Source organism: Melospiza melodia, chromosome 3 (assembly GCF_035770615.1).
Source record: "Melospiza melodia melodia isolate bMelMel2 chromosome 3, bMelMel2.pri, whole genome shotgun sequence".
NCBI lineage: Eukaryota > Metazoa > Chordata > Aves > Passeriformes > Passerellidae > Melospiza > Melospiza melodia.
This window is the reverse complement of record NC_086196.1, coordinates 89,037,109-89,049,098: the sequence shown is the minus strand read 5'-3', so window position 1 is coordinate 89,049,098 and position 11,990 is coordinate 89,037,109.

Here is an 11,990-nt window from a genome sequence, read left to right as displayed (position 1 = left end):
GGGCTGGTTTGATAGTACCAAGTGGCTCCTGCAATCTGCCATCAAAAAGTTGGCAGGCGAGTTTTGTTTTCCAGGGAAAAGCGACATTGTTTGTATTTGGGGGCCTGTGGCTGGGAGTGACCGGCTGGCTCCTTTGAACCCACGATACGCAGGATGGTTCCCAGACCCAAGGTGGCACCAGTGCCAAGTTTTGCTGGTTTGATACTACCAAGTGCGTCCTGCAATCTGCCATCCAGAAGCGGGGCAGCTTAATTTTGTTTGCCAGGGAAACGGGCCGTGGGTTTTGTTTGGGGGTATATAGCTGAGAGTGGCCGGCTGGCTCCTGAAAATCCACGCTAGGCAGCATGGTTCCCAGATGCAATGTGGCACCAGTGCCAAGTCGGGCTGGTTTGATGGTGCAAAGTGGCTCCTGCAATCTGCCATCCAGAAGCGAGGCAGCTGATTTTTGTTTGCCAGAGGAAAATTCCGTGGATTGTTTTTGGGGGCATATTGCTGGGAGTGGCCGGCTGGCTCCTTAAAATGCTCGATACGCATGATGGTTCCCAGGCCCAAGGTGTCACCACTACCAAGTCGGCCTGCGGTTTTAGTATCAAGTTCATCCTGCAATTTGCCATCCAGAAGAGGGGCAGTTGAGTTTTGTTTGCCAGAGAAACGGGCCGAGGTTTCTGTTTGGGGACATATGGCTGAGAGTGGCCGGCTGGCCCCTGAATATCCACGATACAGAGCATGGTTCCCAGATCCAAGGTCGCACCAGTGCCAAGTCGGGCTGGTTTGATAGTACCAAGTGTCTCCTGCAATCTGCCATCCAGAAGCAGGGCAGCTTACTTTTGTTTGCCAGAGAAATAGGCCTAGGTTTTGGTTTGGGGGCCTATGGCTGAGAGTGGCCGGCTGGCCCCTGAAAATCAACGATAGGCAGGATGGTTCCCAGATCCAAGGTGGCACCAGTGCCAAGTAAGGCTGGTTGTATGGTTCAAAGTAACTCCTGCAATCTGCCATCCAGAAGCGGGACAGCTGAGTTTTTTTTGCCAGTGAAAAGGTCCATGGTTTCTTTTTGGGGCATACGGCTGGGAATTGCCGGCTGGCTCCTTAAAATGCTCGATACGCAGGATGGTTCCCAGAGCCAAGGTGGCACCACTGCCAAGTCGGGCTCTTTTTGTAGTACCAAGTGCGTCCTGCAATTTGCCATCCAGAAGAGGGGCAGTTGAGTTTTGTTTGCCAGAGAAAAGGGCCGTTGTTTGTGTTTGGGGGCCTGTGGCTGGGAGTGTTCGGCTGGTTCCTGAATATGTACAATACGCAGGATTGTTCCCAGATCCAAGGTGGCAGCAGTGCCATGTTGTGCTGGTGTGATAGTCCCAAGTGGCTCCTGCAATCTGCCATCCAGAAGTGGGGCAGCTGATTTTTGTTTGCCAGAGAAAAGGTCCGTGGTTTGTTTTTGGGGGCATGTGGCTGAGAGTGGCCGGCTGGCCCCTGAAAATCCACGATACACAGGATGGTTCCCAGATCCAAGGTGGCACCTGTGCCAAGTCGGGCTGATTTGATAGTACTAAGTAGCTCCTGCAATCTGCCATGCAGAAGCGGGGCAGCTTACTTTTGTTTGCCAGGGAAACGGGCCGAGGTTTGTGTTTGGGGGCCTATGGCTGAGAGTGACCGGCTGGCTCCTGAAAAGCTACAATAGGCAGGATGGTGACCAGACCCATGGTGGCACCAGTGCCAAGTTGGGCTGGTTTGATAGTACCAAGTGGTTCCTGCAATCTGCCATCCAGAAGCAGGGCAGCTGAGTTTTGTTTGCCAGAGAAAAGGGCCTTGGTTTGTGTTTGGGGGCATATGGCTGGGTGTGGCCAGCTGGCTCCTTAAAATGCACGATATGCAACATGGCTCCCAGACCCAAGGTGGCACAAGTGCCAAGTTGGGCTGGTTTGATAGTACCAAGTGGCTCCTGCAATCTTCCATGATCACGTGGAGAAATACTTTCTGGTTTCAGCCTCATGCTCTTTCTTCTCTCCCTCAACTTCTCTATCACCTCTCATCTGGTTCACATGCGCTGTCTTCAAGGTCCACAGGCTACTTTTCACAGAATCTTCTGGCCTGATGAAGTAAGGATGATGAATAGAACAGAGCTGGGATCTATTTTCCAGTTTGGATAAAATGCATTCTGCACACAAATCCAAGGAGAACGGGCTGCCCCGATGCCCAGAAAATCTTTCACTCCTGCTAGTGTTCTACGTCAACCGCAACTTAGTCTGAAAGAAAAGCTTTTTCTCTGAGAGCATCTGAGAGGTTTGCATGAAGCACTGATATCTGACATATGCAATTTTGAATAGGAGAGGAAAAAGAAAATGGCAAGGAGTTTTTAATTTTAGTGGTTTCAATTTTAATTTCCGTGCACTTTTTCAAAACTTGTCAGCTCAAATGCCCATCAACATCTTTTAGTCATCTGTAAGTCAGTATTCATATAAAATGTGCTTCAAATCCAAAGAATTTCAAATTTGCACTCCAAGCTTCTATGCCTAGATTTATGATTTCCTACACATATTAGATGAAAGGAAGGCCTTTTTTACTGTGGGAGTGCTGGAACACTGGAACAGGTTGCCCAGAGAAGTTGTGGGTGTCCCATCCCTGAAAGTATTCAAGGTCACCTTGGACGGGGCTTGGAGCAGCAACAAAGGAGAAGCTTGATGGTAGAGAAACAAAGTTGGACTATAGAAGAAACTCGGATTGAAGTATAGGATCAAGTTTTCTCTCAGCTCTTGGGGTAAATTCAAAGTTGTACAAAATGACATTTATCTGTGCTATTCACTACTGTAACAGAAAGTTTCATGAAAACTGTACAGAAGATAGTAAATTTTAAAAGAGATAAGAATTACAGCATAAAATCCATGGGATAGGTTACAACATGAGACACTCTCTAAGAGAAAATCTCTGTGTTTCAGCACTTCATCGGGGTAAGATTTCATGAAGTGCCAAAGAAGGCGGCAAAATATCATTCGGGACATTATTTACTGGAATTCAGCCTGGCCATTAGTAGGAACTGCCTTTGAACATATCATGTAGATATACCACACACACTTTCCCTTCACTGAAAAATTACTGTTTACAACAAATAAGCAATTGACGATCAAAATTGATTGAAAGCATCTTAAACATGTCAAGTATTTCATTGTAGATGATCTGTGATCCAAATGCTTCTTCCACCTTCGAGAGGGACAGAAGAATTCTTCCATATCATGATGGTTTAAAATTGTATCAACCAATGTTTTCTGCTGAAAAGATATCATCTATTTTTTTCTATTTTTGGAAGAAAATATTCCTAGACATACAACAGGTGAGAACTAAGTAATTTTAAAGAAACAAATGAAATGAAAATATTCTGTAAATAGAATGAAATGAAAAGCTGTGTTTTAAATAGGAGCTAAATATTAAACAGAATTTTTGTACCAGGCATTTGAATTACTGCACCAGCTCTTTTGCCCATCAAGAGAGGCATTTAGCATTTCAGTCTTTTCCAAGGTGTTCATGATCTGCTATGCTGATCTCTGTGTGTGCCTAGGTGTGTGTGGAGGGGGGGGCATATGAAGGGGAGTGTGTATGTTTGCTTTACAATTGTTGTGGCAGATTCATGCCTCAGCTCCACATTTTGTTTTAAAAAGGTCACACCGAGTGGATATGAAGTTTACTATCAACAAGAGATCGATTCCCAAATCATCCATTTGACTCTCCCTTATAAATCATGTGCTTTGTTGCATATTTTATCAAATATACTTTCAAGCCAGATGGAGGAAGGAGGATGTGGGAATCCCTCCACCATCTTGCAACTTTTATGTAAGTAGGTTTTCAAGAAAATCATCATTTCTCTTTTAAATATGTCTGGAACAGGCATGATGGTAGTGTCAACCTGTTGGAGTTTTTGTTGCTGGAAGAAGTTGTACAAAAGGATTGGTTTTTACATTGACCAGTTACTGAATCAAGCGCAGGAATACATTGGAAATTTAGCTGGGGGTTCCTTTTCCCAGCAGACTACTTCTAGAACGAGCTTGTACACTGAAGCTGACTCTTTTGCTCTCTTTTTGTTTCTTTCCTATTTTCTTGGCTTCTTTGCCACTATCTAGACAATTTTGGAACTTTGTTCCCAACTAAAATGGTTTCAATAGTCTGATTGTGATCATACATTTTTACAAGGAATTTTTAAAATCTTTCCTCGAGTCCAGAAAGTCAAGGACTTAGATCTTTTTCTTCCCTTATCAATATTGCCATGAAATTGATAAATAAAGACCAACTCTTTATTTTTGTTTTTAACCCACGTAGATAATTCCCATCCATTAATCCATTTTGTGGACCAATAGCTGCCATTCTGATGGAAGCTGTCACTTCTTAACAATAGGCATTCTGTGACTATGTTGACAGCACTTTGGGTGAAGATCCTAACTGGTCTTAGATATACATAGGGAGAAATTTGCTCAGCCAGTGTCAGTCTTAAGCATGCGTATCAGAAGATCTTTCTAGAGCTGGGAATTTTCCCATGAAAGGGATTCAGTTAGGGAAGAGACACTTGTGCCAGAGTTTTACATTCTTCTTGAACACTGCTTAAGGAACTTAGATGCCATGTCCATTTGGATCTCTGTCTGCACAGAACTTTGTCATGCCAGTGCTTTGAAATGCATCTTGAAGAGAATTCACTAGCACAGAATGAAAGAGAGTGGAAGGGGTTGGTGGGGCTAACCAGGCCCAACCCCCCTGCCTAAACCAGGATACCTAGAGCCTCTTGCCCAGGATTCTATCTGGGTGTACTTTTAATGTCTTCAAAGATCCAGGCTCCACAATCTTTCTGGGCAGTCTGTGCCGTGGTTCAGTCACCCTGACAGTAAAGAAACATTTACTGATGTTCAAAGGCAATCTCCTGTATTTCAGTGTGTGCCCACTGCCTCTTGTCTTTTCCCTCAGCATCACTGAAAAGACACTGATTCCCTCCCCTTTGCACTATTGCTTCCATATGTATGTGTGATGCCATGTAGAGGTACGTCAAAAACCTCCCTGAAGCCCAGGCAGATAATATTCCCTTCATCTACCAGTCAAGTTGATTCATCAGAGGAGTTTAAAGTGATGTTCAGCATGAAATTCCCCTGAAAAATCATGCTAACTACATTATTTGGTCATCTGTCATGTGCCTGGCAAGGATTTCCAGGAAGAGCTGCTTCATCAACTTCCTGGGGATAAAAAAGAGGCTGGCTGGTTTGTACTATGGCGAGTCCTCTTAATTGCCTTTTTTGAAGATGGGTGTCATTTGCTAACATCCACTCTTTAGCCTCTCTTGTCGTCTACATCTTAGCAAAACGCTTTTCCACTATGTCTGGCTAGGAAAAACTGTGCCAGCACAGAAAACATCTCCCATCGTGTTCTAGAAGTTGCACGGATGTCTGCCAAGTGTTTGGCAGGAAGAAAAGAAAAGTTGTCCAAAACAGCTTCCAATCGAATGTTCCTGTGATTGGAAAAGTCAGGAGAGTGCAAAGGTACTGTTTTCTATCAGTTGGCAAGGTGCGCACACAATCCCAGTGTTGTACAGCTTGCTTCTTCACCTTCCCGAAGCTGCCGCTCTCGCCGGCTGCCGGAGCCCAAGAAGCGGCTTCTTCGCGCAAAGACGATTGTGCCGCTCACAGTGCTCTCCTTAGCGCGGCTTCTGCCGAAAGACGCCCGGCAGCGGCTCTTACCTCCGGAGAGCATCCTACCTTCGTCTTTCGCGTCTTTTGTAGTCTACATCTTAGCAAAACGCTTTTCCACTATGTCTGGCTAGGAAAAACTGTGCCAGCACAGAAAACATCTCCCATCGTGTTCTAGAAGTTGCACGGATGTCTGCCAAGTGTTTGGCAGGAAGAAAAGAAAAGTTGTCCAAAACAGCTTCCAATCGAATGTTCCTGTGATTGGAAAAGTCAGGAGAGTGCAAAGGTACTGTTTTCTATCAGTTGGCAAGGTGCGCACACAATCCCAGTGTTGTACAGCTTGCTTCTTCACCTTCCCGAAGCTGCCGCTCTCGCCGGCTGCCGGAGCCCAAGAAGCGGCTTCTTCGCGCAAAGACGATTGTGCCGCTCACAGTGCTCTCCTTAGCGCGGCTTCTGCCGAAAGACGCCCGGCAGCGGCTCTTACCTCCGGAGAGCATCCTACCTTCGTCTTTCGCGTCTTTTGTAGTCTACATCTTAGCAAAACGCTTTTCCACTATGTCTGGCTAGGAAAAACTGTGCCAGCACAGAAAACATCTCCCATCGTGTTCTAGAAGTTGCACGGATGTCTGCCAAGTGTTTGGCAGGAAGAAAAGAAAAGTTGTCCAAAACAGCTTCCAATCGAATGTTCCTGTGATTGGAAAAGTCAGGAGAGTGCAAAGATACTGTTTTCTATCAGTTGGCAAGGTGCGCACACAATCCCAGTGTTGTACAGCTTGCTTCTTCACCTTCCCGAAGCTGCCGCTCTCGCCGGCTGCCGGAGCCCAAGAAGCGGCTTCTTCGCGCAAAGACGATTGTGCCGCTCACAGGGCTCTCCTTAGCGCGGCTTCTGCCGAAAGACGCCCGGCAGCGGCTCTTACCTCCGGAGAGCATCCTACCTTCGTCTTTCGCGTCTTTTGTAGTCTACATCTTAGCAAAACGCTTTTCCACTATGTCTGGCTAGGAAAAACTGTGCCAGCACAGAAAACATCTCCCATCGTGTTCTAGAAGTTGCACGGATGTCTGCCAAGTGTTTGGCAGGAAGAAAAGAAAAGTTGTCCAAAACAGCTTCCAATCGAATGTTCCTGTGATTGGAAAAGTCAGGAGAGTGCAAAGGTACTGTTTTCTATCAGTTGGCAAGGTGCGCACACAATCCCAGTGTTGTACAGCTTGCTTCTTCACCTTCCCGAAGCAGCCGCTTTCGCCGGCTGCCGGAGCCCAAGAAGCGGCTTCTTCGCGCAAAGACGATTGTGCCGCTCACAGTGCTCTCCTTAGCGCAGCTTCTGCCGAAAGACGCCCGGCAGCGGCTCTTACCTCCTGAGAGTGGCAGCTTCGGGAAGGTGAAGAAGCAAGCTGTACAACACTGGGATTGTGTGCGCACCTTGCCAACTGATAGAAAACAGTACCTTTGCACTCTCCTGACTTTTCCAATCACAGGAACATTCGATTGGAAGCTGTTTTGGACAACTTTTCTTTTCTTCCTCCCAAACACTTGGCAGACATCCGTGCAACTTCTAGAACACGATGGGAGATGTTTTCTGTGCTGGCACGGGTTTTCCTAGCCAGACATAGTGGAAAAGCGTTTTGCTAAGATGTAGACTACAAAAGACGCGAAAGACGAAGGTAGGATGCTCTCCGGAGGTAAGAGCCGCTGCCGGGCGTCTTTCGGCAGAAGCCGCGCTAAGGAGAGCCCTGTGAGCGGCACAATCGTCTTTGCGCGAAGAAGCCGCTTCTTGGGCTCCGGCAGCCGGCGAGAGCGGCAGCTTCGGGAAGGTGAAGAAGCAAGCTGTACAACACTGGGATTGTGTGCGCACCTTGCCAACTGATAGAAAACAGTACCTTTGCACTCTCCTGACTTTTCCAATCACAGGAACATTCGATTGGAAGCTGTTTTGGACAACTTTTCTTTTCTTCCTGCCAAACACTTGGCAGACATCCGTGCAACTTCTAGAACACGATGGGAGATGTTTTCTGTGCTGGCACAGTTTTTCCTAGCCAGACATAGTGGAAAAGCGTTTTGCTAAGATGTAGACTACAAAAGACGCGAAAGACGAAGGTAGGATGCTCTCCGGAGGTAAGAGCCGCTGCCGGGCGTCTTTCGGCAGAAGCCGCGCTAAGGAGAGCACTGTGAGCGGCACAATCGTCTTTGCGCGAAGAAGCCGCTTCTTGGGCTCCGGCAGCCGGCGAGAGCGGCAGCTTCGGGAAGGTGAAGAAGCAAGCTGTACAACACTGGGATTGTGTGCGCACCTTGCCAACTGATAGAAAACAGTACCTTTGCACTCTCCTGACTTTTCCAATCACAGGAACATTCGATTGGAAGCTGTTTTGGACAACTTTTCTTTTCTTCCTGCCAAACACTTGGCAGACATCCGTGCAACTTCTAGAACACGATGGGAGATGTTTTCTGTGCTGGCACAGTTTTTCCTAGCCAGACATAGTGGAAAAGCTTTTTGCCGAGGTGTAGATGAGAAGAGGAGCTAAAGACGAAGGTAGGATGCTCTCCGGAGGTAAGAGCCGCTGCCGGGCGTCTTTCGGCAGAAGCCGCGCTAAGGAGAGCCCTGTGAGCGGCACAATCGTCTTTGCGCGAAGAAGCCGCCTCTTGGGCTCCGGCAGCCGGCGAGAGCGGCAGCTTCGGGAAGGTGAAGAAGCAAGCTGTACAACACTGAGATTGTGTGCGCACCTTGCCAACTGATAGAAAACAGTACCTTTGCACTCTCCTGACTTTTCCAATCACAGGAACATTCGATTGGAAGCTGTTTTGGACAACTTTTCTTTTCTTCCTGCCAAACACTTGGCAGACATCCGTGCAACTTCTAGAACACGATGGGAGATGTTTTCTGTGCTGGCACAGTTTTTCCTAGCCAGACATAGTGGAAAAGCGTTTTGCTAAGATGTAGACTACAAAAGACGCGAAAGACGAAGGTAGGATGCTCTCCGGAGGTAAGAGCCGCTGCCGGGCGTCTTTCGGCAGAAGCCGCGCTAAGGAGAGCCCTGTGAGCGGCACAATCGTCTTTGCGCGAAGAAGCCGCTTCTTGGGCTCCGGCAGCCGGCGAGAGCGGCAGCTTCGGGAAGGTGAAGAAGCAAGCTGTACAACACTGGGATTGTGTGCGCACCTTGCCAACTGATAGAAAACAGTACCTTTGCACTCTCCTGACTTTTCCAATCACAGGAACATTCGATTGGAAGCTGTTTTGGACAACTTTTCTTTTCTTCCTGCCAAACACTTGGCAGACATCCGTGCAACTTCTAGAACACGATGGGAGATGTTTTCTGTGCTGGCACAGTTTTTCCTAGCCAGACATAGTGGAAAAGCTTGTTGCCGAGGTGTAGATGAGAGGAGGAGCTAAAGAGGAAGGTAGGATGCTCTCCGGAGGTAAGAGCCGCTGCCGGGCGTCTTTCGGCAGAAGCCGCGCTAAGGAGAGCCCTGTGAGCGGCACAATCGTCTTTGCGCGAAGAAGCCGCTTCTTGGGCTCCGGCAGCCGGCGAGAGCGGCAGCTTCGGGAAGGTGAAGAAGCAAGCTGTACAACACTGGGATTGTGTGCGCACCTTGCCAACTGATAGAAAACAGTACCTTTGCACTCTCCTGACTTTTCCAATCACAGGAACATTCGATTGGAAGCTGTTTTGGACAACTTTTCTTTTCTTCCTGCCAAACACTTGGCAGACATCCGTGCAACTTCTAGAACACGATGGGAGATGTTTTCTGTGCTGGCACAGTTTTTCCTAGCCAGACATAGTGGAAAAGCGTTTTGCTAAGATGTAGACGACAAGAGAGGCTAAAGAGTGGATGTTAGCAAATGACACCCATCTTCAAAAAAGGCAATTAAGAGGACTCGCCATAGTACAAACCAGCCAGCCTCTTTTTTATCCCCAGGAAGTTGATGAAGCAGCTCTTCCTGGAAATCCTTGCCAGGCACATGACAGATGATCAAATAATGTAGTTAGCATGATTTTTCAGGGGAATTTCATGCTGAACATCACTTTAAACTCCTCTGATGAATCAACTTGACTGGTAGATGAAGGGAATATTATCTGCCTGGGCTTCAGGGAGGTTTTTGACGTACCTCTACATGGCATCACACATACATATGGAAGCAATAGTGCAAAGGGGAGGGAATCAGTGTCTTTTCAGTGATGCTGAGGGAAAAGACAAGAGGCAGTGGGCACACACTGAAATACAGGAGATTGCCTTTGAACATCAGTAAATGTTTCTTTACTGTCAGGGTGACTGAACCACGGCACAGACTGCCCAGAAAGATTGTGGAGCCTGGATCTTTGAAGACATTAAAAGTACACCCAGATAGAATCCTGGGCAAGAGGCTCTAGGTATCCTGGTTTAGGCAGGGGGGTTGGGCCTGGTTAGCCCCACCAACCCCTTCCACTCTCTTTCATTCTGTGCTAGTGAATTCTCTTCAAGATGCATTTCAAAGCACTGGCATGACAAAGTTCTGTGCAGACAGAGATCCAAATGGACATGGCATCTAAGTTCCTTAAGCAGTGTTCAAGAAGAATGTAAAACTCTGGCACAAGTGTCTCTTCCCTAACTGAATCCCTTTCATGGGAAAATTCCCAGCTCTAGAAAGATCTTCTGATACGCATGCTTAAGACTGACACTGGCTGAGCAAATTTCTCCCTATGTATATCTAAGACCAGTTAGGATCTTCACCCAAAGTGCTGTCAACATAGTCACAGAATGCCTATTGTTAAGAAGTGACAGCTTCCATCAGAATGGCAGCTATTGGTCCACAAAATGGATTAATGGATGGGAATTATCTACGTGGGTTAAAAACAAAAATAAAGAGTTGGTCTTTATTTATCAATTTCATGGCAATATTGATAAGGGAAGAAAAAGATCTAAGTCCTTGACTTTCTGGACTCGAGGAAAGATTTTAAAAATTCCTTGTAAAAATGTATGATCACAATCAGACTATTGAAACCATTTTAGTTGGGAACAAAGTTCCAAAATTGTCTAGATAGTGGCAAAGAAGCCAAGAAAATAGGAAAGAAACAAAAAGAGAGCAAAAGAGTCAGCTTCAGTGTACAAGCTCGTTCTAGAAGTAGTCTGCTGGGAAAAGGAACCCCCAGCTAAATTTCCAATGTATTCCTGCGCTTGATTCAGTAACTGGTCAATGTAAAAACCAATCCTTTTGTACAACTTCTTCCAGCAACAAAAACTCCAACAGGTTGACACTACCATCATGCCTGTTCCAGACATATTTAAAAGAGAAATGATGATTTTCTTGAAAACCTACTTACATAAAAGTTGCAAGATGGTGGAGGGATTCCCACATCCTCCTTCCTCCATCTGGCTTGAAAGTATATTTGATAAAATATGCAACAAAGCACATGATTTATAAGGGAGAGTCAAATGGATGATTTGGGAATCGATCTCTTGTTGATAGTAAACTTCATATCCACTCGGTGTGACCTTTTTAAAACAAAATGTGGAGCTGAGGCATGAATCTGCCACAACAATTGTAAAGCAAACATACACACTCCCCTTCATATGCCCCCCCCTCCACACACACCTAGGCACACACAGAGATCAGCATAGCAGATCATGAACACCTTGGAAAAGACTGAAATGCTAAATGCCTCTCTTGATGGGCAAAAGAGCTGGTGCAGTAATTCAAATGCCTGGTACAAAAATTCTGTTTAATATTTAGCTCCTATTTAAAACACAGCTTTTCATTTCATTCTATTTACAGAATATTTTCATTTCATTTGTTTCTTTAAAATTACTTAGTTCTCACCTGTTGTATGTCTAGGAATATTTTCTTCCAAAAATAGAAAAAAATAGATGATATCTTTTCAGCAGAAAACATTGGTTGATACAATTTTAAACCATCATGATATGGAAGAATTCTTCTGTCCCTCTCGAAGGTGGAAGAAGCATTTGGATCACAGATCATCTACAATGAAATACTTGACATGTTTAAGATGCTTTCAATCAATTTTGATCGTCAATTGCTTATTTGTTGTAAACAGTAATTTTTCAGTGAAGGGAAAGTGTGTGTGGTATATCTACATGATATGTTCAAAGGCAGTTCCTACTAATGGCCAGGCTGAATTCCAGTAAATAATGTCCCGAATGATATTTTGCCGCCTTCTTTGGCACTTCATGAAATCTTACCCCGATGAAGTGCTGAAACACAGAGATTTTCTCTTAGAGAGTGTCTCATGTTGTAACCTATCCCATGGATTTTATGCTGTAATTCTTATCTCTTTTAAAATTTACTATCTTCTGTACAGTTTTCATGAAACTTTCTGTTACAGTAGTGAATAGCACAGATAAATGTCATT